This window comes from Vombatus ursinus, unplaced genomic scaffold, assembly GCF_900497805.2.
Source record: "Vombatus ursinus unplaced genomic scaffold, bare-nosed wombat genome assembly UNPS02014792.1, whole genome shotgun sequence".
NCBI classification, from domain to species: Eukaryota; Metazoa; Chordata; class Mammalia; order Diprotodontia; family Vombatidae; genus Vombatus; species Vombatus ursinus.
Window position 1 is genome coordinate 14,218,941 of NW_020954570.1, and position 24,177 is coordinate 14,243,117.

General features: G+C 36.9%; 1 pseudogene; it reads right to left on the reverse strand.

The window, feature by feature from the left end:
* Window positions 1-9,282: 9,282 nt before the first annotated feature.
* Window positions 9,283-13,340, reverse strand: LOC114048252 (annotated as a pseudogene).
* Between the last annotated feature and the right edge of the window lie 10,837 nt (window positions 13,341-24,177).

Here is a 24,177-nt window from a genome sequence, read left to right on the forward strand (position 1 = left end):
AAAAGAGTTTCATAAATGGGAAGAGAGGAAATAAAGGACAGAATGGAATGTGTTATTTAATCCTGTAAAGTCCACAGGCAAACAGGGAAGGGATATACTGGTATTCCTATAGTCTGGACAAGAAGTTGTTCCAGGATAATGGGAGAGAGATAGCAGAGGAAATGGGTTCAAACCAGAGGACCAGAAGTGGGACAGAGGGGGAATCTTGCATCAGGGATGAAGGAACTCACTGAAGAGTGCAGTTACTATGTTGGGATGCTATGGTAGGCTTAGTCTGGGATTAGGAGAAATTTGTACATTGAGAGGCCACATTCTTTAAGACAGTGTTGTGCATCTATGGCCAACATTCCACTCCAAAACAAAGTATATCTGAGTTTCTGGGTGTGAGTTCCACCCCCAGTGGTGGATGGCGAAGGAACACAGAGCCAAAAATGAGATGATACTAGCTTTGGAAAGGACATTAATCATCTTAAGGACTAGGGTACATGGTTCATAAAACAGAGTAAGTTCTACCATATAAAGCTGCTTGCAGCTAACGTTGTTTCTTTCATGAACTGATATTTCTCTAAGAGCAATGTATAGAAGAAGAACAGAAGGGAAAAAGATCTACATAGAAATGCATAGAAGGGGGGAACTAACCCTTGGTGAAAAACTTGAACTCTGTGAGAAACAGAGAAACAATTAAGAAGGAACAAACTAGGGACTCACGTATGATAAAAGAAAATTCCACATAAATTGGAAAGGAGATATGTAGTGAATAGGACAAAGCAAAGAAAAATTTCTTATAAAATGTACAATAAAGGAAAATTACTTTTTAAAAAAGAGGTTGGAGGAGAGAATGGAAAAGAAGGTCTAGAACTAAACAACTAACTTTGTGACATTCTCATGGGGAGGAGGTGGGTATCTACATAGACATATAAGGACCTTATGGTAGTCTTAGTCTGGGCAGAATTTGCACATTTAAAGGAAGTTTTCTCTAATATAGTATTGTGCCTTAATAGTCAGCATCCTACACCATAGGAAAGGGATTAAGTTGCCCTGAGGGCAACTAGCAACCAGAGTGGTGGTGGGGAAGTGAGGTAGAGCCAAATTAGAGATTGAGATTGCATGGTTTTTGGAAAAGAAAAAAGAGGAGAAATAGGTAAGTAGTTAAATAAAGAGAAAAAAAACCAATAATTGAAGTAAAATCCAATAACTTCTGAAAGGGTAGCTATATAGGAGTGTGGAAGGGGGAGAGATCCTATGGAACTGATTAACATCAAAGTAGTTTGCTTAAAACAAATCTTAAGGATCTACTGAATTAAAAGAGAAAGGAGACTGAAAAAAAAATTCTAAGAAACAAAGGGAGGAAAAATACAAACCTAACAACCATAACTTTAAGTATAGTCATTCCTTAATTGATGGAGATCTCCTCAATCTCTAATTCTTTGATAATATAAAAAGAGCTCCTACAAACATTTTTGTACATTTGGGCCTTTTCCATTTTTCTTTGATCTTTTTGGAATATCGATCTAGGTTTATCAAAGAGTATGCAGAGTTTAATAACTTTTGGGGTACAGTCGATGGTTGGCATGGTTAGACTAGTTTATAGCTCCACCAACAGTGTATTTGGGTTCTTATTTTCCCACGTTCCCTCCAGCATTTGTCATTTTCCTCTTCTGTCTTCCTTGTCAATCTGATAAGTGTAAGTCAGTATGTCAGAGTTCTTTTAATTTGTATTTCTCTATTTATCAGTGATTTAGAGGATTGTTTAATATGACTATTGATAGCTTTGATTTCTTCCTTTGAAAAGTGTTTGTTCATATCTCTTGACCTTTTATCAATTGGAGAATGGCTCTTATTATTATAAATTTGGCTCAATTTCCTATATATTTGAGAAATGAGACATTTATCAGAGAAATTTGCTACTAATTTTTTTCCTACCTTCCTGCTTTTGTTCTAATTTTAGCTGCATTTGTTTTGTTTTTACAAAAACATTTCAACTTTATATAATCAAAATTCTTTATTTTACCTCCCAGGAACCTTTCTAACTCTTGTTTGGTCATGAATTCTTCTCCTGTCCATAGATCTGTTAGGTAATTTTTTCCTTGCTCCACTGATTTGCTTACGATAGCACCTTTTATTTCTAAAACATTTTGACCTAATCTTGATATACAGTGTGAGATATTGGTCTATGCTTAGTTTCTGCCAGACTACTTGTCAATTTTCCCAGCAGTTTTTGTCAAATGGCGAGTCTTAGCTGGGTTCTTTGGGTTTATCAAACACAAGGTTATAGTGATCATCAGCTTCTGTATGTCATATACCTAATCTGTTCCACTGATCATTGTATTTCAATTGACCAATTTAGTTCTTATTCAATACCAAATTGTTTTTACGATTTCAACTTTGTAGTATAGTTTGAGATCTGATACCATTAGGCCCTCTTCCTTCACATTTTTTATTGATTCTCTTGATATTCTTGATCTTTTGTTTTTTCAGATGAATTTTGTTATTTTTTTCTAGCTCTATAAAGTAATTTATTGGTAGTTTGATTGATATGACACCAAGTAAGTAAACTAATTTAAGAAATATTTTCATTTCTATTATATTGATTCAGCCTACCCATGAACAATTAATATTTCTCTAATTATTTAGATCTGTATTTATGTGAAGAGTGTTTTGTAATTGTGTTCATAAAGTCCCTGTGTCTTAGCAGAGAGAGTGCTAAATATTTTATACTGACTGTAGTTATATTAAGTGTACTTTTACTTTCTATCTCTTCTGGCTGAGTTTTATTAGTAATATATAGAAATGCTGATGATATATGAGATTTTATTTTATATTCTGCAACTTTGACGAAGTTGTTAATTGTTTTTAGGTAAACCATCTTTCCTGTAAAACCTGATTTATTTCTTCATTGCCTATGGGTATTTCTTCAATTTCTTTTCTTACTTTATTGTACAACTAGCATTTCTAGTACTGTTGTGGTTTCATGGTGTGTTGTGGGGTCATCTCAAAAGAATTCACAGGCTCAGACCATCTCCAATCCAAGTAAAAGCATTTATTGAGAATTATGCTCTCCAACAGACTGAGTTCCAAGAAGGAACCAGCAGCTTCAGTATAAAAGACAGGTAATTTTATAGTGTAATGATACTGATTGTAAAACAGAAATTATGAATATTAAAAAGGCAAGAGGGATTTGTCAAGGAATTAGGTAATTGGGGATGGGTCGCAGCCTTGGTGGAACTGTGCATGCTATTTCCCATAATGTATTCAGAAAAATCCACTGGGGGGGCATGTATGTATGATAATGATACTATAATAAGCCACTCTACATTATAAGTTCACCTAAAGGACAGCTTTTGCTATTACTGTGCAGGTGCCTACTTAGGGAAAGTCCCTTCTATTGTTTTGGGGTCCATATCCTGCTTGGACATCCTGGTGATGCTGTGTTCTTATTGGCTGGCTATTGTAGCCTTGTCTGAGATTAGATGGATATGGTTGTGGTTGAGTGCATGGACACACCTTCTGTTTTTGTGAGGAATTTAAGGAATGGTTTTGGGGGCAGTGGCTAGCTAGAGGCAGTGTCTAGGATTCCATCACATGGACATGCCTACTGTTCTAGTGAGGCATATTTGGGATATTGGGTCTCGGGGGCCTGTGGTGTGGTGTGGTCAAATCAGGACATGACCGTTGCTCAGTGAGGCCCACAAGGAAGTTAGAATATTGGGTCTGGGGGCAGCTTTATTAGAATTCCATCAATACAATATTGAGTAATAATGGTGATAGTGGACATCCTTGCTTCACGACTGAATATTGCTGGAAGGCTTCAGGTTTATCCTCATTACAGACAATGATTGAGCTTCATTTTAAATAGATTCTACTTGAGGAAAATCAAAATTGTGCTGTGTCATTTTATAATTGATCCTATTCCCAATTTTGTCAAACTCCATTTCTCAGTTTAGCTCATAAGTCTTTCACAATCCAAACTTTTGTTTGGTTGAATAATGTGATCACTCCTAGCTTTCAGACATTTGCTTTCTAACCAGTTTAACTGGAGTCCCCATTTTTGTTTCTCTGTTAACAAAAACCTGTTTAAGCTGAGACCCTACCCTAGGGACAGAAATGCTGGCCCTATCTCTTCTTGTAAAAATTAGGCCTTGTTTCATCTCCCCAAGGGAACAGCTAATCTGGGTGAGCATGATTGGGGTGGTTCTAACCAACATTACTAGAGGCAAATGAAGCTCCTAAAGTAATTTTGTTCAGCCGTTTTTTTCAGTTGTGTCCTACTTTTCATGATCCCATTTGGTGTTTCCTTGATAAAGATACTGGAGTGGTTTGCCATTTCCTTCTCTGGCTCATTTTACAGATGAGGAAACTGAGGCAAATAGGGTTAAGTAACTTGCCCAGGGGCACGCAGCTTGCATTTGAGGCCAGATTTAAACTCAAGAAGATATCTCTTCCCGGACTTCAGGCCCCGCACAATTAGCCACAAAGCTGCTCTTCATAAAGGAAATAACATTACTTAGCCATACCTGAAGGCCAACCCACTTTCCCCAGCTGCAGCTAATCATAAAGCTTCCCAACTACTCTGACCTTTCCATCCTTCAAAGCTCGATAAAAATGGTCTTTTCCATCACTGATGTAACTGAGGAGGCCAGTCAGACCCATTTTATTAACAGCTATATGAGTTATTGTTAACAAACTTTTATCTTGCCTGAAAAAAAAATACCAGAGTTTAGCTCAGTTTCATTTTACTTGCCATGTCCTGGAGAACAATTTGAAACTATGTCCAAATAGCTGTAAAACTCTGCATACCTTATGACTCAACAATACTGCTATTATATCTATTCTCCAAAGAGATCAAAGGAAAAGGAAAAGGACCCATATGTTTAAAAAAAGAAAGTATTTCTAGCAGCTATTTTTATGGTGACAAAGAATTGGAAATTGAGAAGATGCCCATCAATTAAGGAATGACTGAACAAGCTATGATGGAATACTATTATGCTGTAAGAAATGATAAAGAGGATGACTTCAGAAAGATCTGGAAAGACTGAAATGAAATGATGCAAAATGAAGTGAAAAGAACTGGAGAACAATGTACATGGTAACAGCAACATTGTAATAACATTGTACTGTGAAAGACTTAGCAACTCTGATGAATACCACTATCTCATCCACAACAATTACAAAGGACCTGATGCGGCTTAGGGGTTCAGGGGTGCTGGACCCCAAAATCACAATACGTGGGTCCTTCCTGAAAGAATTCGACCCAAGCCTTCTTTCAGCCAAAGACAAGGTTTATTAGAACATCCATCATATTGGGCAGACTCTTAAGGAGTCTTAACATGGGTAAGCAGTAGTTAGATTATAAGAATCTAAGCAGGGGCTAGATTTTAAGAATCTGAACATCTTAATGGAGACAAGATGGACCTTATACACAGAAAGACTGTGGGAGGGATCTAGGAGTGGCCAAGTAGTTTGGGGTGATGGGAGGAAGGACCTAAGGAGATCTGGATAGGAGTAACTAGTAAGCTGGGTGAACAGAACTCCTGGGAACTGGACCTTGTGGCCAAGGGAGAATGGAGCCTAGCTAGGATTAAAGGTGGGAAATGGCCGGGGCCAGAGGGAGGCAAGACAATGGAGGGGAGATTGGGTGTAGCCATAATGAAAGGCCAGTTGATGGGATTATAGCCTCAGGGGACCACCAGAGATTTGGCCATATGGGAAAGTCCAGGGTTTTTCCTTTCTGGGGCCCAGATTCCAATCCCATCAGACCCATGCTGTAAAATGTTATCTGACTCCAGACTAAGAATTGATGGACTCCAAAAAGAAAAGGAAAGAAAAGCTCCATTTATTCCTATGCTTTTTAGTATTTTTTTTTAACAGACATGGATATTGTATTTTGTCAAAAGCTTTTTCTTCATCTATTGAAATAATCATATGATTTTTATTGTTTTTTTTATTGATATGGTCAATTAGGCTTATAGTTTTCCAAATATTGAATAAGCCCTGAATTCCTGGTATAAATCCAGCCTGGTCATAGTGATATCATTGTAATATATTGTTTTACTCTCCTTGCTAGTATTGTGTTTGTCGTTGTTGTTGTTGTTGTTTTTTGCATCAATATTCATTAGGGAAATTGGGTTATTATTTTCCTTTACTTTTTTATTTCTCCTTGGTTTAGGTATCAAGACCATATTCTGTATTAGAAGGAATTTGGTAGGACTTCATATACCAATTTTTTCAAACAATTTATGTAGTATTTGAATTAATTGTTCTGTAAGTATCTGGTAGAATTCAGTTATAAATTCATCTGCTCCTGGGGTTTTTCCCCCTTAGGTAACTTGTTTATGGCTTGTTCAATTTCTTTTTCTAAAATAGGATTATTTAAATATTCTATTTCCTATTCTGTCAATTTGTAGACATTCATCAATTTTATTGAGATTGTCAGTTTTATTGGCATATAGTTGGGCAAACTAGCTCTTCATAATTGCTTTATTTCATCTTCATTGGTTGTGAATTCATCATTTTCATTTTTGACACTGGTAATTTGGTTTTATCTTTTTTTTTTAAAGTTATTTGACTAAATAAATGAAGTGCTAATGTTATTGATTAGTTCAATACATTTTTACTTTTTAGTTTAATTTCTCCTTTGATTTTTAGAATTTCTATTTTTGTTTTTGATTGGGAATTTTTATTTGTTTTTCTATTTTTTTAGTTGTTCCTGCAAATCATTGAACTTTCTTTTTAAAATTTCTTTTGTTTCTCTTTTTAAAATTTTATTTATTCTTAGCTTTCAACACTTGCTTTTATAAGATTTTGCATTCTAAATTTCCCCTTCTCCCTCCTCTCCCCCCCTCCTCAAGATGGTATGCAATCTGATATAGGCTATATATGTATGATCATATTAAACAGATTTCCACATTAGTCATGTTGTGAAAGAAGAATCAGAACAAAAGGGAAAAATCATGAGAAAGAAAAAAACAACAGAAGAAAGAGAAAATGGTATGCTCCGATCTGCATTCAGACTCCATAGTTCTTTCTCTGGATGTGGATAGCATTTTCCATCATGAGTTTTTTGGAATTGTCTTAGATCTTTGCATTGCTCACAAGAGCTAAGTCTAAAAGTCAGTCATCACACAATGTTGCTGTTACCGTGGACAGTGTTCTCTCAGTTCTGCTCACTTCACTCGGCATCAGTTCATGCTTCAAGTGTTTCATGCTTTCAAGTGCTTCAAGTCTTTCCAGGTTTTTCTGAAGCTGGCAGGTTCATCATTTCTTATGGCACAATAGTATTCCATTGCAATCGTATACCACAACTTATTCAGCCATTCCTCAATTGATGGGCATCCCTTCAGTTTCTAATTTTTTGCCACCACAAAAAGAGCTGCTATACATATTTTTGTACGTATGGGGCCTTTCCCCCTTTTTTATTATCTCTTTGGGATACAGTTCTAGTAGTAGTATTGCTAGATCAAAGGGAATACACATTTTTATAGCCCTTTGAGCATAATTCCAAATTGTTTTCCAGAATGGTTGGATGGAACTTCCTCTCTTTTACAACTGTAACCATTTAAAGATATAAGCTTTTCCTTGCTTTGGTTGTATCATATAAGTGTTGGTATGTTGTCTCATTGTCGTTGCTTTTATTCAGTCATTTTTCAGTTGTGTCTGTTCTTCATGACCCCATTTGGGGCTTTCTTGTATCCTCCCCATCCTCCCCAGAACTCAGCATGCGTTTTGATAGGCCTTATTAAGCTAAAAAGGTCAGTACCAGTACAATAATGGACTAGCATGAAATGTCCAACCTAGATAAATTCATCACAGCATCCTGACATTGCTTGGAAAACTGGTCTAACCCTGCCCCTACCAATTATCTGGTAATTCCCCCTGTTTCTGAAAAGCCAGGTGAAGGAGCATTCACTCTGAATTCATGATATCTAGGAACAGTATTAAAGTATTGTCTTCTTTAAAACACAACTATCCAGAGTCATGAGTCATATAACCCACAAATCTTCCCTAACTCAAACATCTGAAATAGGACAAATAAGGAGCATTCTAGGATAAAGGAGGCGTGGTAAGGTTTGCCCAGAATGATTCCTAAAGGTTGAGACTGAGGAGACTGCCCAGGCAAATACCTAATTCCCTTGCCTGTTGGATGCTGTCCTAATTCTAATTGAGCCCTTAGGTGTGTTTGTTCTAAACTGGGAGGGCCTCCAGAGATTTAAGATCAGCTCCAAGTTGTCTTTAGGGTTATTTCATATCAGGTTTCCTACTCTACTATTCTGCTTGGTTTCTGGTTTGGTAAGAAATTTTATTTCACCTGAAGCATCAGAACAGGTTTTATTTCACTGGAAAATCTGTACAAAGAACTGAGCCTGGGAACCATGGAGAAAATATTCACTGCATCTTAAATAAAAATTTGCCAGTTAGCAGCTCTGTGAGGGAAAGAGAGGAAGAGAAGAAAATTGACTACCTCCAACGGCTCACTTCACACATCCATAAGTTGCTCAAAGGGTACAAGGGGGACTGTGCATGCCTTCAGGCAAGGCCTTACTAAAAATGAGCTGAAATGTCTGCTTGGGTTCCTACCTTCTAGAACTTTCACTGAAGAGCCTGAGAGTTGCCATAGTAGTTACAAAAAACATAGACAGACAGTGATGAAGACTGTCAATTTTGCATTGATCTTTTCAACCACTCTTACGCACAGGCAGAGACGTTTCATATATGAAGGATAAAATACACATATCAAAAAATGTTTGTTATATTAAAAAAATTCTCATTCCTTTGGTATCCAAGACCTGCCAACTTGTTTGAAGTCACAGATCATTATCATCCAGGACTAACTGGATAGTAGAGAGGCTAGGGTGTCCTATTCCTGGCACTTCAGTCATATACAACATAAACATGATAAAAGAAAACCAGAAATTAAGGGAGCAGGTGAGTGGCCTTTGCTTACTTAATCAGAGGGCTAGGAGAGATGACTGGACGTGGAAAAAGGCAAGTCATGAAATCGAGGCTGTGTCCTAATTAGTTCATGCTTTTCCCCAAGGTACATAAAGAGCTTTGTACAGGCTTTGACCAGTATCCTATGACCTTTGTTGGGGGAAGAGAGGGGTGGTTTCTGTGTAGTCCAGTGGCTACCAACTTCAGCCTGACTGGCATGGCTGCCATGGAACCAAAGGAGCATACATTCTTATTTTTTTTTTCATCCAAAATCCAAGTAGCCAGGGTGTGATAGAGGAAAAGTAAGTAACAAGTAAGTGGGATGAAAGAAAAGGGGTTGTACAGAAAAGAACTTTACACTAGCTTTTTGGCCTCAAAGAAACTCTTGAGGTGTTGCATCTGCCAGTGGGGAGGAGGATTAAAGTCTAGCACTCTCTGGCTGGTGCTCTTGCTGATAATAAGGAAGCATTCCTCATGACACCACTGGTAGTTCTGTTCCTTTTGGATCTATTCCACCTGACCAAATAACTGGTAAGCACAGAATTATAGCTCTGTTAATTTATCCTTGGCAGCAATTTCAGGATAGTTGTTGGTGTGCTTGCCAACCTCTATAACTAGATGAACTCTTAGTTTGCCAGCTGCAAAGGTGGTCATTTGAATAGAATTGGAGTACAGGCGGATCTTTTCCTCACCTGGGGTGTGGAAAGTGAAGGTGAAGTGGCTTTCTGAATCATACTGCCTGGATAATACCACCTTTCCAACTGGATCACTTCCACATGCATCCCTAGCCTTGAGGTAGAGGGCAGGAAGGTCTCCATCTGCTTATCTCATAGCTGGGTGGGGTAATTCTTTGCAAGGCAGACGAGTTCTCTATCACAACACACCCTGCAGTGGTGAGTCTCCCAGATCACCTGTCCCAGAGGGATTGAATGTTACAGGGTGGGTGGGAGTGGGAGGGGAGCTGGGTTTCCATGACTCAAGGGTAAGCCTAGAGAAGGGCCCCCTTCTGGGGCTTCTCCAGGCTGCCCCCAAGGAGGTAAGTTTGGGGGCCAGAGTGGGGTTGTACTTAGCCCAGTTCTGGGTTAGGGATAGAGGGTAAGGGGAATTGAAGGAGGAGAGTTAGTTCGGGCAGGAGCCAGTGCCAAGGGTTGGTTTCTCTTGATGTCAGAGGTCAGAGTTGGGGTCAGAGTCTGGCCTGTGCTCAGGTAGAAAGTGAGGGATGCCCCCCACCTTGATGTTAACCAATAATCATGGTCTCATAGGGGATTTTCTTGATGAAGCAGCATTTCTTAGTTTCTCTGATATGGAAGTAAAGCCCCTGCACTGAAGTCAAGGCCAGCCAGAGCAGGAGCAGCAGCTCCTAGCACTGCATCACAGCTCACAGTTCCCTGGCTCAAATACCTGCTATCATTCAAAAAAAGATAGATTTGCTATGGTTCTGATGGGGTTGGGATCTGGGCCCCAGAAAGGAAAAACTCTGGACTTTCCCACATGGTCAAATCTCTGGTGTTCCCCTGAGGTTATAATCCCATCAACTGGCCTTTCGTTGTGGCTACACCCAATCTCCAAATCTGTTAACCTAGCCTGGCCTTCCTTTGTTTTACCTCCCTATGTAAGGACTCCGGCCATTTCCATCCCTTAATCCTAGCTAGGCTCCATTCTCCTTGGCCATGAGGTCCAGGTCGCAGGAGTTCTGTTCACCCCAGTTTACTGGCCACTCCTAGGTCCCTCCCACGATCTTTCTGTATATAACGTTCACCTTGTCTCCATTAATGGACTTAGATTCTTAAAATCTAGCCAATAAGCCAATGGCTTACTAATGTTCAGACTCCTTAAGAGTCTGCCCAATATGATGAATGTTCTAATAAACTTGTCTTTGGCTGAAAGAAGGCTTGGGTTAAATTCTTTCGGGCAAGACCTGCATGTAGTGATTTTGGGGTCCCAGGACCCCTGAACCCCTAAACCGCATCACTTCTATTGGTAAAAAATCTTGAATGGCCATGTTAAGATCTTCTTGCTTTCCATGTAATGACCACAGTCTATTGAATAGAGGTGAATCCCAAGTAATAGGTGCTGAAACATGAAGATTATAGAAAAAGTTCCTTTGTCAAGGAATATTCCAAGACACTGAAACCATTGCTTGATTCCAATAGATTCTATAGGGATTCTCTTAGAAGATTTCCAACACTGCTCTTAAAGGCTGCATTTTGACATCTAGGTTATCAAGGGGCCCCTGAACTTGTCTTCTTGAGTCGCCATTTATAGACACACTAGATCCAGAATATGCAGGAGGCCCGGCACATGTCAAGGACAAAGATTTCCTCCCACCCTCCCCAGTTGACATAATTTGTTATTTGCTCCCCAAGCTGGACACTCGCAGGTGCCAGTCAGTCTGCACCAGACTGGAAACTGGCTTGTGCAGGTGAGACCCTTGTAGATAAGCAGACTGTCCTATTTTCATGGTCTAGTAGTTTCCAAGGGAAAAGAATGGTACTTTTGCCATCGCCTTCCTCCTCCTCTTCAGGAGGGATTAGTCCTTTTCCTTTCCCCTATGACTTTCCCTTTTCCTTGTAACTTAAATACCAAGGCTTTCCCTCTACTGCTGGGCTCCATGGTATAGGGGGTTCCCACATGCATGTGCTTTTCTTTTGTAATAAATCCGGTTGCAACTCATGTCTCATGGGCTTGTGATATTGTTTTTGGTTAACAAGGATAAGAATCAAATGCCCCAATGTTGCATTGGCCTTAATGTAAATGAACAGGAGTTCATTATGTTCCTTCCCTCTAAGCTAGACCAGGGCTTTACAGAGAGAGAGTGTTTTATTATAAATGATTACTCATTTATAATGACATAAATGGTTTATAAATGAAAACCATTCCACAGAAAGACAAAACATCTGCTGTCTTTCAGGGCATTTATTTGACTTCCTAGATCCTCACTATTATCATCAATGCATCAAGTCCATTCAGATTTCATTAGAATTTCTTTGTCCAAGAAAGAGTTCTTCCCATTCAGTAAATATTCTACAAAAGGAAATCCTTTCTGTCAGTTAAAGGAAAGAGAAAAGTCTTAATTGGATCCAAAATACTCAAAACCGGAACAGGCTTTTTGTAATGTATTATTAAATTCAACAAAAGAAAACAAGTCTTGATGAAATGCAATCTTGCCCATTAAATAGCAAATGATTTCCCCTTATATCTAGACTAGCTATTCACTGATTAATCAGGACAAATTGAAAAGGTACTCCAACAAAACAGGAAGTGGCCCATACCATCCTTCCTCATAGCACTAGTTTTATCCATGGAGTTGATGTTCCTTATTCCAATCGAAATGAAACATTTAATTCCATGTTGATTTCTTTATTCCAGCCCTAATGTGCTTATCCTTTCCAAGAATGTATTCTTCAATAAAAACAGATAGATTTGCTATAGTTCTATCAGTAAAGAATCTTGAATACCCATGTTAAGGTCTCCTTGCTTTCTATATAATGACCACAGTCTATTGAATAGAAGTGAATCCCAGCCAATATGTACTAAACTACTGAACTGTGAGGATTATTAAATGGCTTATCTTATAGCAAATGGTTTCTCCTTATGTCCAGACTAGCTATCCATTGATTACTCAGGACAAATTGAAAAGGTACTCCAAGAAAACAGGAAATGACCTGTATGGTATCTATACCATCCTTCCTCATAGCAGTTCATCTAAAAAAAGATCTGGGAGTTCTAGAGTACTTTACATTACACTCCTTCACAGGGAGCATAAGCTTTTTTCTCAAACCCAGCTGAGCAAATGGCTGTCTTTAGAGGATTAGATGACCTCCACCTGCCTGAGATTCCTTTTAGACTTGGGGCTTTTATTAGGTAGACCCACTGTGAAGTGTCAAAATTTGGCACCACTTACCACCACATGGAGCAAATTATTAAGATCTGGGATTTGGTTTTGGACTTTGTTCTTTTCAATTTCAGTCAGTCCATCAGGGTCTGTTAGATTTTTATGACTTTTTTGCTATTTCCAGATTCATCAACTTTTGCCCCCTTTTGCAGTTGTCTGTAGCCTACTCTGATATTACTTGTTTCTGACTTCATTGATCCTTATCCAAATGTTCTCTGCCATATTTCCCCTACTCCAGTTTCTATATGTCCTCTTATGAGAATATTTTCCTAAGATATAGTCCTACTTCCTCCCACTCCTTTACCTATTCTGATTTTTATTTGAATAAAGTATGCCTTTCTTTTTCTTAAGTTAACTTATTTTGAATTATCAACAATCACTTCCATAAGCTTTTGAGTTTAAAAATTTTCTCTCCCTCCCCAACATGGTGTGCAATCTGATATAGGCTATACATATATATTCTTATTAAACATATTTTCACATTAGTAATGTTGTAGGTAAGAATTAGAACCAATAGAAGAAACCACCAGAAAGAGGAAACAAAACACAACAGAAGAAAAAAATAGCAAATAGTATGCTTCAATCTGCATTCAAACTCCATAGTTCTTTCTTTGGATGTGGATAGCATTTTCCATCATGAGGCCTTTGGAGATGTCTTAGGTCCTTGTATTGCTGAGAAGGGTTAAATCTTTGAATATTAGTCATCGCACGATGTGGCTGTTACTGTGTACAATGTTCTCCTGGTTCTGCTCAATTCATTCAGCAACAGACTATACAAGGCTTTCTAGATTTTTTCTGAAGTCAGCCTGTTCATCATTTCTTACAGCACAATAGTATTCCATTACATTCATATACCACAACTTGTTCAGCCATTCCCCAGTTGATGGGCATCCTCTCAATTTCCAATTCTTTGCCACCACAAAAAGAGCTGCTATAAATATTTTTGCACATGTAGGTCCTTTTCCGATTTGTATGATCTCTCTGGGATATTGCCCTAGAAGTGCTATTGCTGAGTCAAAGGGTATGCACATTTTGATATCCCTTTGGGCATAGTTCCAAATTGCTCTCCAAAATGGTTGGATCATTTCACAACTCCACCAACAATGCATTAGTGTTCCAATTTTCCCACATCTTCTCCAACATTTATCATTTTCTTGTTTTGTCATCTTGGCCAATCTGATAGGTGTGATGTGGTACCTCAGAGTTGTTTTGATTTGCATTTCTCTAATCAATAGTGATTTAGAGCATTTTTTCATATGACTATAGATGGCTTTAATTTCTTTATCTGAGAACTGCCTGTTCATATCCTTTGACCATTTATCAACTGGGGAATGACTTGTATTCTTATAAATTTGACTTAATTCTCTATGTATTTTAGAAATGAGGCCCTTATCAGAGAGACAGGTTGTAAAAATTCTTTCCCAATTTTTGACTTTCCTTCTAATCTTGGTTGCATTGGCTTTTTTTGTGCAAAAACTTTTCAATTTAATGTAATCAAAGCTATCCATTTTGCTTTTTGTAATGTTCTCTATCTCCTGTTTGGTCATGAATTCTTCTGTTCTCCATAAATCTTATAGGTAAACTATTCCTTGCTCTCCCAGTTTTCTTACAGTATCAGCCTTTATATCTAAATCATGAACCCATTTTGACTTTATTTTAGTATATGGTATGAGATTTTGATCTATGCCTAGTTTCTGCCGTACTCTTTTCCAGTTTTCCCATCAGTTTTTGTTAAAGAGTGAGTTCTTATCAAATAATAGATTACTCTAGTCATTGACTACTGTGTCTTACATACTTGACCTATTCCACTGATTCACCACTCTATTTCTTAGCCGGTAACAAGCAGTTTTGATGATTGCTGCTTTATAATACAATTTAAAATCTGGAATGGCTAGTCCACTTTCCCCTGCATTTCTTTTCATTAGTTCCCTTGATACTCTGGACTAAAGTATGCCTTTCTTGACCCATATTCTGGTGTTTGGTCTCATCCTATCAAGTCTCAATGACACCTATGTCATTTGCCTTCTTGAGTTAGCATCTCTAGTTTGTGTTTCATGCTAGCCAGTCTCTGAATTTTGTATAGACACTTGAGGATATGAATTTTATTACTGATTCTTGTCTTGGATTTGGTTTCCTATGAATTTTTGTATGCCATAAGTGCCATTTTTCTTCCTTCATTGTAGCTACTATCTTCCCCTTCCTTTTAAATGTAAAGCCTTTTGATTTTATATGAAAAACATTGGACAAATGCATTCATACCAGCCTGATAGGCACACTATACTCCACTTCTGTCCAAGAGCCCATCATTCTACATTTTAAAGTCTGGTTCAGAAATCTAAATCCTGATTCAGACATCTTAACCAAACATTCACTCCCCAGAGCTGTCTTTTCCATATCCTTTGCTTTTGATGGGAATCAGTAATGACAAAACATTTGTTACCCATTCACTTTACTGCCCAACGCTTCATCATCTCAGAAAATGTTTTCTATGTTCCTTCTGGCAGCATCATTTGAGCTCATGTGTGCCACTATAAATGAGTCATCTGTTTTGTAATATCTCAGGAGCTTATCATGTTAACATGCCCAAAGAAGACAGCTGTGACATTTAAAAAGGTTTGAGAGACATATTTTCTGGGTAATTTAACCATTTTATTAATAAGGCCAGAAGGTTATTAATGAAAGGATGATCATTTGGCTATCTCTCTTAGACCAAAGACTCTAATGACAGTGGGGTCACAGTTTATATGCCCTTAGAAGAGGAAGGGGAGGTGTTCCTGAGGGATGCCTAATTACCTGATTGGTTAATCAAATGGGAGGTGGGCTATCTTGAGGTACATAACTTAGGTAACTCACACCTTTATCAAAGAGGCATCAATTTCCATATTACCTGTCTTGATAAGAGGGAGAATCAATATTTTTCCAGGACCTGTCTGAGAAACACAACGAGCAGGAATACACCTATTAGCCTAAACTTAGAATTTCTTTTACTGTCTCTCTAAGAGAAATTTCCCACACTGGTTGATTTCTGGATGAGGAAGTAGAACAGGGGAAAAACTTTGGTCCTAATACAAAAATTAGTTATTATATATGAGAGAGAAATATTCATTTCTCATATAGCACAACTCTATTGTTATCAGATCAACAAATAAGCTGTTTCAGTACCCTTCAACAGAAAGTCACAAACCTACTTTAAACTACTATTCCCTTCTGCTAACACTGGATGGTTTTTCAAGTAATAGGCTGGCCTGTGGGACAACTTTATCAGTCAGCTTCTATTTCAAGAAAAACATCAAATTTGTTTCTTAGCTCCAATGTTTAAAGATCTTCCTTCTTCTCTTCTTCCTCAGTGTCAGTTTTCCACACTCAAACCTCTGGGCAAAGATCAGGATTCCTTTCTACCTCTTCAGAGCCTTCTTAGAGATTCTCAATCTGAAAATCTCCTTTCAAGGTTTTTTTTTTTAACATTAGTAATGGTCCCTGATAATCTGAAGAGTAGAGTTACTCTAGACATTTCACTGTCTTTTCTAAAAGAAAGATCAACCTGTGTTTTTAGCTTAGATAACAATTATTTGTCCATGGAAGATATAAGCACTGCATACTCAGTGAAAATTACTACAAAATTTTCCTGACTCTCTGTACATATTAGACAGGAGACCCTTATGACTTTTCTTTCTTACTTGTATAATTGCTGGAAAACTGATTGGGAGTGACTATAGTTCCATAGTTAATATTCATCTTGCCACTTTAGCACCCTGTTAACTCTTTTACAGCCACACATAACTTTTTAAAAATATAAAATACAGAGTGAACATAATGTTTATGAACAAATCCAAGTATTTCAACATATAAAGAAGAGGGAAGTGATTATGTAATAAATTATCTCTATATACTTATATATTTTTTCATATAAACATATGCATATGTTTATATTAACTTTATAAAAATAGATTTTATAAATTTTAAACACCTAAATTTTATATATTTTAAAGACCTAGATACTTATTAATAAATATATGTATATAGGGTCAGCTAGTTTGGTTCAATGGATACAGCACTAGGCAGGGAGTCAGGAAGAGCTTAATTCAAATTTGGCCCCAGACATTTAGTAGCTATGAGACCCTGGGCAAGTCATGTAAACCTGTTTACCTCAGTTTCCTCATCTGTAAAATGAGCTGGAGAAGGAAATGGTAAACTATTCAAGTACCTTTGTCAAGAAAATTCCAAATGCGGTCCTGAAGACTCAGACACAACTGAACAACAACAACAGCAACGTAATGTGTGTATATGCATATAAAGTTTAAAGGTTAACAAAGTATCTCTTTGTGTTCCCTTCTGAACTTTTTTCTTTTGTGCATTTAAAACACTATTTTATTGATGCTTCACAATTTTTTAAATTGCTCCTCCCTAATCCATCCCTCGATCAGCTCCAGAAGAATAGTAAATGTATAAATAATCAATATGTGTAGTTAAAAAAAAAAAGCGGGGCAACTAGGTGGCGCAGTGGTTAGAACACTGGCCCTGAAGTCAGGAGGACCTGAGTTCAAATCTGGCCTCAGACCGAACACTTGACACTTACTAGCTGTGTGACGCTGGGCAAGTCACTTAACCCCAATTGCCTTAAAAAAAAAAAGCAAATCAAGACATGGACTATGTCATCTCCCAACAGATAAGACATATGCTTTGTTAATATTCTATAGTCATGATTGATCACTGCTTCAGAGTTCAGAGGTCTTTAAAAATCATTTCCCTACAAACTATTATTGTAGTCATTGAATAAATTTTTCTCCTGTTTTTGCTCACTTCAATCTGAATCCATTAACAAAAGTTTTTTTTCCATATTTCTCTGAATCTGTCATAGTCATCATTCTTTGTATATTCCCATAAAATTCTATTACATTCATATGCCACAGTTTGTTTAGCCATATTTCAACTGATAGGCACCCATTTTGTTTTCAATTTCTTGCTACAAAAAGAAGTACTGCTTTAAGTATTTTTTTTTTATATATGAATCTTTTTGCTCTGTCCTTGACCTCTTTGGGGTACATGATTAATAGTAGGTTAAAGTGCATGCACAGGTTAGGTACTTTATCAGGAATTAGTGCAATTTTTCCCCCAGAATGGTTCAATCAATTCCCAGCTGCACAGCAGTGTATTTGTGTGCTTGTCCCGCCAAACATTCCAATTTTTCTCTTTTGTCATCTTTGTCAACCTTTTAAGGTAAAGTGGGACATCAAAATTATTTTAATTTGTATTTCATTAGTGACTTGAAAGTTCTGGGCTTATTTTGAATGGGATTTGTTTTTCTGGAGCTTCTTTCTGACTTTTGTTAGTAATGTACAGAAAGATGATTTCTATGGGATTATTTTATATCCTGATAATTTACTGAAACTATTAATTGTTTCAATTAATTTGAGTTGAATCTTTGGGATTACCTTCGTAAACCATCATATCATCTGTAAAATATTCATGACTGTTTCCTCTTTGCCTATGCATATTTATCTATTTTTTTCTTATGCTTTAGTTAGCATTTCCAAAACTATATTAAGTAATAATTATGAGAATTGACACCCTTGCTTTATCCTTGATCTTGTTGGAAAGGCCTTTATGGTTTCACCAGTTCATTTAATGATAATTTGTACTTTTTAATAGATCTATTTAACATTTTTTGAAAAAGCCCATGTATTCCCTCCCTTCCCTCCCTCTTCTCTTCTTTTCTCTTTCTCTTTCCCTTTCCCTTCTCTTCCCATCTCTTCCCTCCTGGTAAAACCCTCTCAGCAGCTGGATTAAACCAGATGGAGGTAACCAATAGGCCTCAAATCCATCAGTGAGTTAGGGGGATGACCACCCCAAGCACGTGAAGAATTCCTCCAGCAGAAAGACACAGATGAGAACAATCTGTTCCAATGGCCACCAAGGTGACTGAAGAAAGTGCTGTGGAGTGTTTAGTGCTTGTCAGACATTGAAGATGCCATGGTCATCCACTGCATTTTGCACCACTGCCAGTCATCTTGACTTTTGTCTTACCACTGGACCTGATGACTCTGGAAGAGAGAGTGTGGCTGACAACTTTGCACAACTCTGTCACCCTTAAATCTAATTTATGTACAAGTCAAAACATCACCTCATGTTGTCATTGGTCTTCTTCAAAAATCAAGGATGAACAACATTTGTAAAGTGCTATCTCAATGTTAGCTATTATTATTATCATATTATTATCTAAATATCTCATTCAATATTTTTGGATCACTATCCATTAGATACATTGGTTTATATCTCTGTTTTATCTTTCTACAAGTTATGTATCAGCATTATATTTGTTTCATAAAGGTAATTTGGTTGGATGCTTCAACTTCCTTTCCCTTCTATTACAAATCTTTTGTTGTCTTAACAATTAATTGATTTGACTTTCTTGTATTTAACTTAACTTTTCTTATTATCTATCCTCTCCTCATTATCTTCCTCCTGCTTCTCTTCTTTCAGCTTGGATCCTCCTTTTTTTTTTTAACTTCTCCTCTGGTTCTTCCCTTTATTCTTCTCTGGCCCTTTTCCTTTATCACAGTGAATTTTTCTCCTTCAGCTCTTCTCATTTTTCTTCCAACTTCTCAAATCCTTCCAAAGTTCTCGACAAATCCAATCTATTTTTCACAATTCTAAAGCTCTTCAAATTATGTTCAGAGTTCTTTGGCCTTCTTATTCATCACTTTTTATTCTTCTTCCTTTCTTGTAGCCTGTGCTCTAGACTGATCTCTAGTTTACTAGATATACATAGACAATCTTCTTCTTTCTCCTTTTTCGTTGAAAGCCCCCGTGATCAAATTTCCTAGAGTATAGATAATTTTATTTTTTTTTTTATTCTGGTCTGAGAGCCATCTTTGGTTAAAGACCCATATTCTTGTATTTTCAGACCTGGTACAGAAATCCAAATCATTTGCTCAGGCTCCAGTTTCTTAATTAGTTGTTCTCCCTCTCTTCTCTGTTTCACAGCCCTTATCTTCAGTATTTAGAATGTAGTCTACCTTTTTCAGATTTCAGAAACCTTCAACTTTTAAAAAAATACTTTTTAGTTAGCCATACTGTTTTTGTTTTCCCTTACATAAATGAAAAACAATCTGTTTTTTATAGAGTCTACAAGTTTAGAAATGACCTTAGAAAACATAGATTCTGATCACCTCATGACCAATGTACAAACTGAGTCCTAGACAAGCCAAGTGACTTGCCTAAGTTCATACAATTATTTAGCAAGGCCAATACTAGAACCCAATTATTCTGAGTCCAAGTCCAATTCCCTTCCCATTTTGTTCTTAAATACGAATTCTAGGAAGGCTGTGCCATTGGTGGAATAGCAGGAGGGCAATAAATGTTTATATAGCATCTGCTATGTGTTAGGCACTTTGCTAAGTGCTTTACGAAAATTAGTTCGACTGATTAGTAGGAAGCAAGACAACTGAACTCAAGTACACATCCTCTTGACAAATCTAGAAAATTCACCAGACCAAATCCTGATTGGAAAGACAGAGAGGTCTGTCTGTTAGGACAAGAATCAATCTCACAAAGAATACTCCAGTGCCCAGGAAAAGGCTGTGTCTCAGGGTAAGAGGTCCTGGACACATACCAGGGTTCCCCCTCCACTCACCCTTGGGCTGCAACCATACCAGGGCACTGCAATGGGGATTTGGCAGTTTTTTTTTACTCACTTCCCAATTCTTCGTCCTGTGTGACCTGAGAAGGGAGCCTGTGCACAAGGGTGGCTTTTCTGGCTAGGAAGGCCCTGAGTGGTGTTCCAAGAAAGGAGAAATTCAGAGGCTAGTGACATAAATTTGGGTCAGACTCCAGGGGCAGAGCAGGATCTTAGTTCCAACATCTAGCCTAATCTGAAGAGAAATGACCAGGAAGGGACTGTTGTTCTGACTGAAACCCAGATCAGAAATTTGTAGAACTTTGAGAAGGGTGCAGCAATCAGACTTTGCTGATTGCCCTGAGTCAGACCACTTAGGGAGAACTGAAAACTTGCGTATTCCTAGTCTATCCTTGAGATCCACAACTCTCAATATCCCAAGAAAGCAGCAATAGGACCAGCCTAGACTTGCATTTCAGAAGTATGGCAGACCCCATCTCTGTAAACATTTCTGTCCAAAGTCAGGAAGTAGGTGAAAGAATGGGCAAACAAAAAAGAAACCCACCATAATGAGCTATTGTGGTTGCAGAATCCTCAAGACAAAAGTGCCAAAGAAAAGAATGAATCAGAAACATTTATAAGCAAAGCCTCAAAAAGAGCTATAGAAGAAATAATTGTAAAAGGAATTGATGGCTTGGCACAAGAGGTACAAAACCTTGTCCTAGCAACATACACCTTGAAAATTTGGATTAAATAGAAACCAACAATTCCATGAAACAACAAAAAATATTAAAGGAAAGTCAAAAGACTGAAAAATAGGAGAAAATAGGTATCTCACAGCAAAAACAACTGACCTGGAAAAAAAATAAGAATCTTTGGATTCTGAATGCCATAAACAAAAGAAAAAAATGAGAGCTTAGACATCACGTTTCAATAATAATCAAAAAACAAAAAACAAAACTGTCCAGATCTCTTAGAACCAGAGGGCAAAGTGGAACCAGTAACCTCCTGAAAGAAATCCCAAAATGAAAACTCCTAGGAATATTATAGTCAAAATGCAGAGCTTCCAGATCTAACAAAACAAAACAAAACAAACAAAAAAGAGAAACTATAAGCAGCCAAAAAAAAAAAAAAATTCAAGTATTGAGGACGTAAGGTCAGGATCACACATGATTTAGTAGTCACCACTCTAAAGGAGTAAAGAACTAAGAACATGATATTCCAGAAGGCAAAGAATATGGGCTTTACAACCAAGAATAACTTATCCAGAAATACTGAATAAAATACTATGGGAGAAAATATGGATTTTTAAGAAATAAAGGCCTTCAAAGCATTTCTGATAAAAGGACTAGAACTGCGTAGAAACTTTGATGTTTAAATAAAAGGTGAAAGAAACAAAATAATAAACATTAACAAAGAATGATAATTGACTAAATCATGATAAATTGCTTGCATTCTATTATGGGGAGATGATAGTGTGTCCCCTTTGAGGTCTATCATCATCAGAATCATAAAAGGAGTCTAATTAGATAAGGCCTAGATTGGTTCTGCTATATCTTGATGATTTTAAGAGAAAAACATAAAGAGAGAAAAAGAAGAAAATACTGGAGTGGGGGGAGGGAAAGGAAGGTTAGGGAAAATCATGTCACATGTTCAGGTTACATAAGTAGACATTTACACAAATGAGGAGGAGTTGGAACAGAGCAGCTGAAACTTCAACCTCACTCTCATCTGATTTGTTTAAAGGAAAAAAATATAGACACAGACGCCCACACACATAAATACACATGCAGTTGGGTACAGAAATACATTTCATTCTACAGGGAAATAGGAGGGAAAGGAGATGAGCTGAATTAAAAGCCGGAGAGACAGTTTTTGGGTAATTAATAATCAACCGATCAATAAAGGAAATTGAACTGATCAGTCTTATATTAGGCAGATGCATTAAGTAATGATTAGAAAAGAAAAAAATTAAAATTAAAATGTTTGTAATATCTCCAATGCACATAGTAATAATGGATGAAATTTTTCTTTAAAAAAAGCAAAAAGCAATAAATAAAATTATGTTTAATCTCCCAAAGCAGAAAAGAAGTTGTGTTTTTTTGTCAATTCAAGAGAAAATTCCTTTGTGAAAGCAGATTTTGGTGAACTTTATTTATTCAAAGTTTTTATTGTTTTTGTTTTTTAAAATCACTTTTTGAGCCGCTTCAGGAGGAAGCAGCAGAAATCTCCAATCCCTCTCTAGGAATGTGGGTGTAGCCCACTCTTTCTAAATAGTCTCTTTTTTCCTTCTCATCAAGCCTGCCTCACTCTATAGTCACTCCCCTAGTTCACACCTCTCATAGAAAGATGTTTGTGAACAAGTATGGAAGGAAAAACAATGAAGAGAAAATGATTCAATACTGCTCAATACCACCCTTTCTCACCTTCCAACTCCGCACTATTCAACCACTGCTATTTTTAGTTTATCAAGCAGAAGACCTAAATCCATGTTTACCTCCCTTTGGAAGATTTATAATATAGGGAATCAACATCAATAAGATTTTTTTTTTTTACTTCTGAGTTCCTTGCTGAGGTAGCATCCTGGTGATTATACAGAGACTGAACCTCTGTGCCTTTCATTTCTATCATGTATACTTTGTTCTTACTGGCCCGGTCTTGTTTTGTAGTTCCTTATTAGCAAATAAGGAAACTCATAAATCATAACAGTTCTGATTGATAAGTCTTTATTCCTATATTAGTGCTAAACAAAAGAGAAATTTTGAGCAAACTTTAAAGAACAAGGAAAAACAGGATTACTCTGGGTAGAGGATTGTGGGAAGATATGGAATAAGGCAGGAAATTACCTGATCCTCTCACGTTCCCCTCCAAATAACTTAAAATAATGCCTCAAATTGAATATTAGAGTGACAGAAAAAATAAAAAGTTGGGGTAAAGCCAATAATATATCACAAAGATTAAACACTGTGACCAAGTGGGATTTATACCAGAAATTCAAGGCTAGTTCAATATAAGTAAAACTGTTAACCTAATAGATTATATCAATAACAAAATCAACAAAAATCATATGATTATATCAATACATGTAGAAAAAACTTTTTGACAAAATACAACCCTCATTCCTATTAAAAACACTTGAAAGTATAGGTACAAATAGATTTTTCCTTAAAATGATAAGAAGCATCTAGCTAAAACCATCAGCAAGCTTTATCTGTAATTGTTAAGCTAGAAGCCTTCCCAATAAGATCAGGAGTGAAATGAGGATGCCCATTATAACCAATATTATTCAATATTGTACTAGAAATGCTAGCAATATCAATAAGAAGAAAAAGAAATTGAAGGAATCAGAATGGGCAACAAGGAAATAAAAGTATTTTTGTAGGTGGTTTGATGGTATACTTGGAAAATCCTAGAGATTCAAGTAAAAATTAGTTGAAACAAAAATTATAGCAAAGTAGCAGAATGTAAAATAAACTCACATAAATCATCAGTACTTCTATATATCATCAACAAAGCCTTTCAAGAAGAGATAGAGATATTTCATCTAAAACAACCATACAAAATATAAACTACCTGGGCACATACCTGCCAAGGCAAACCCAGGAACCATATGAACATAATTATAAAACACTTTTTATACAAATAAAGTCAGATTTAAGTAATTGGAGAAATAGTAATTGCTCATGGGTGAGTCATCCTAATAAAATAAAAATTATAATTCTACCTAATCTACTTATTC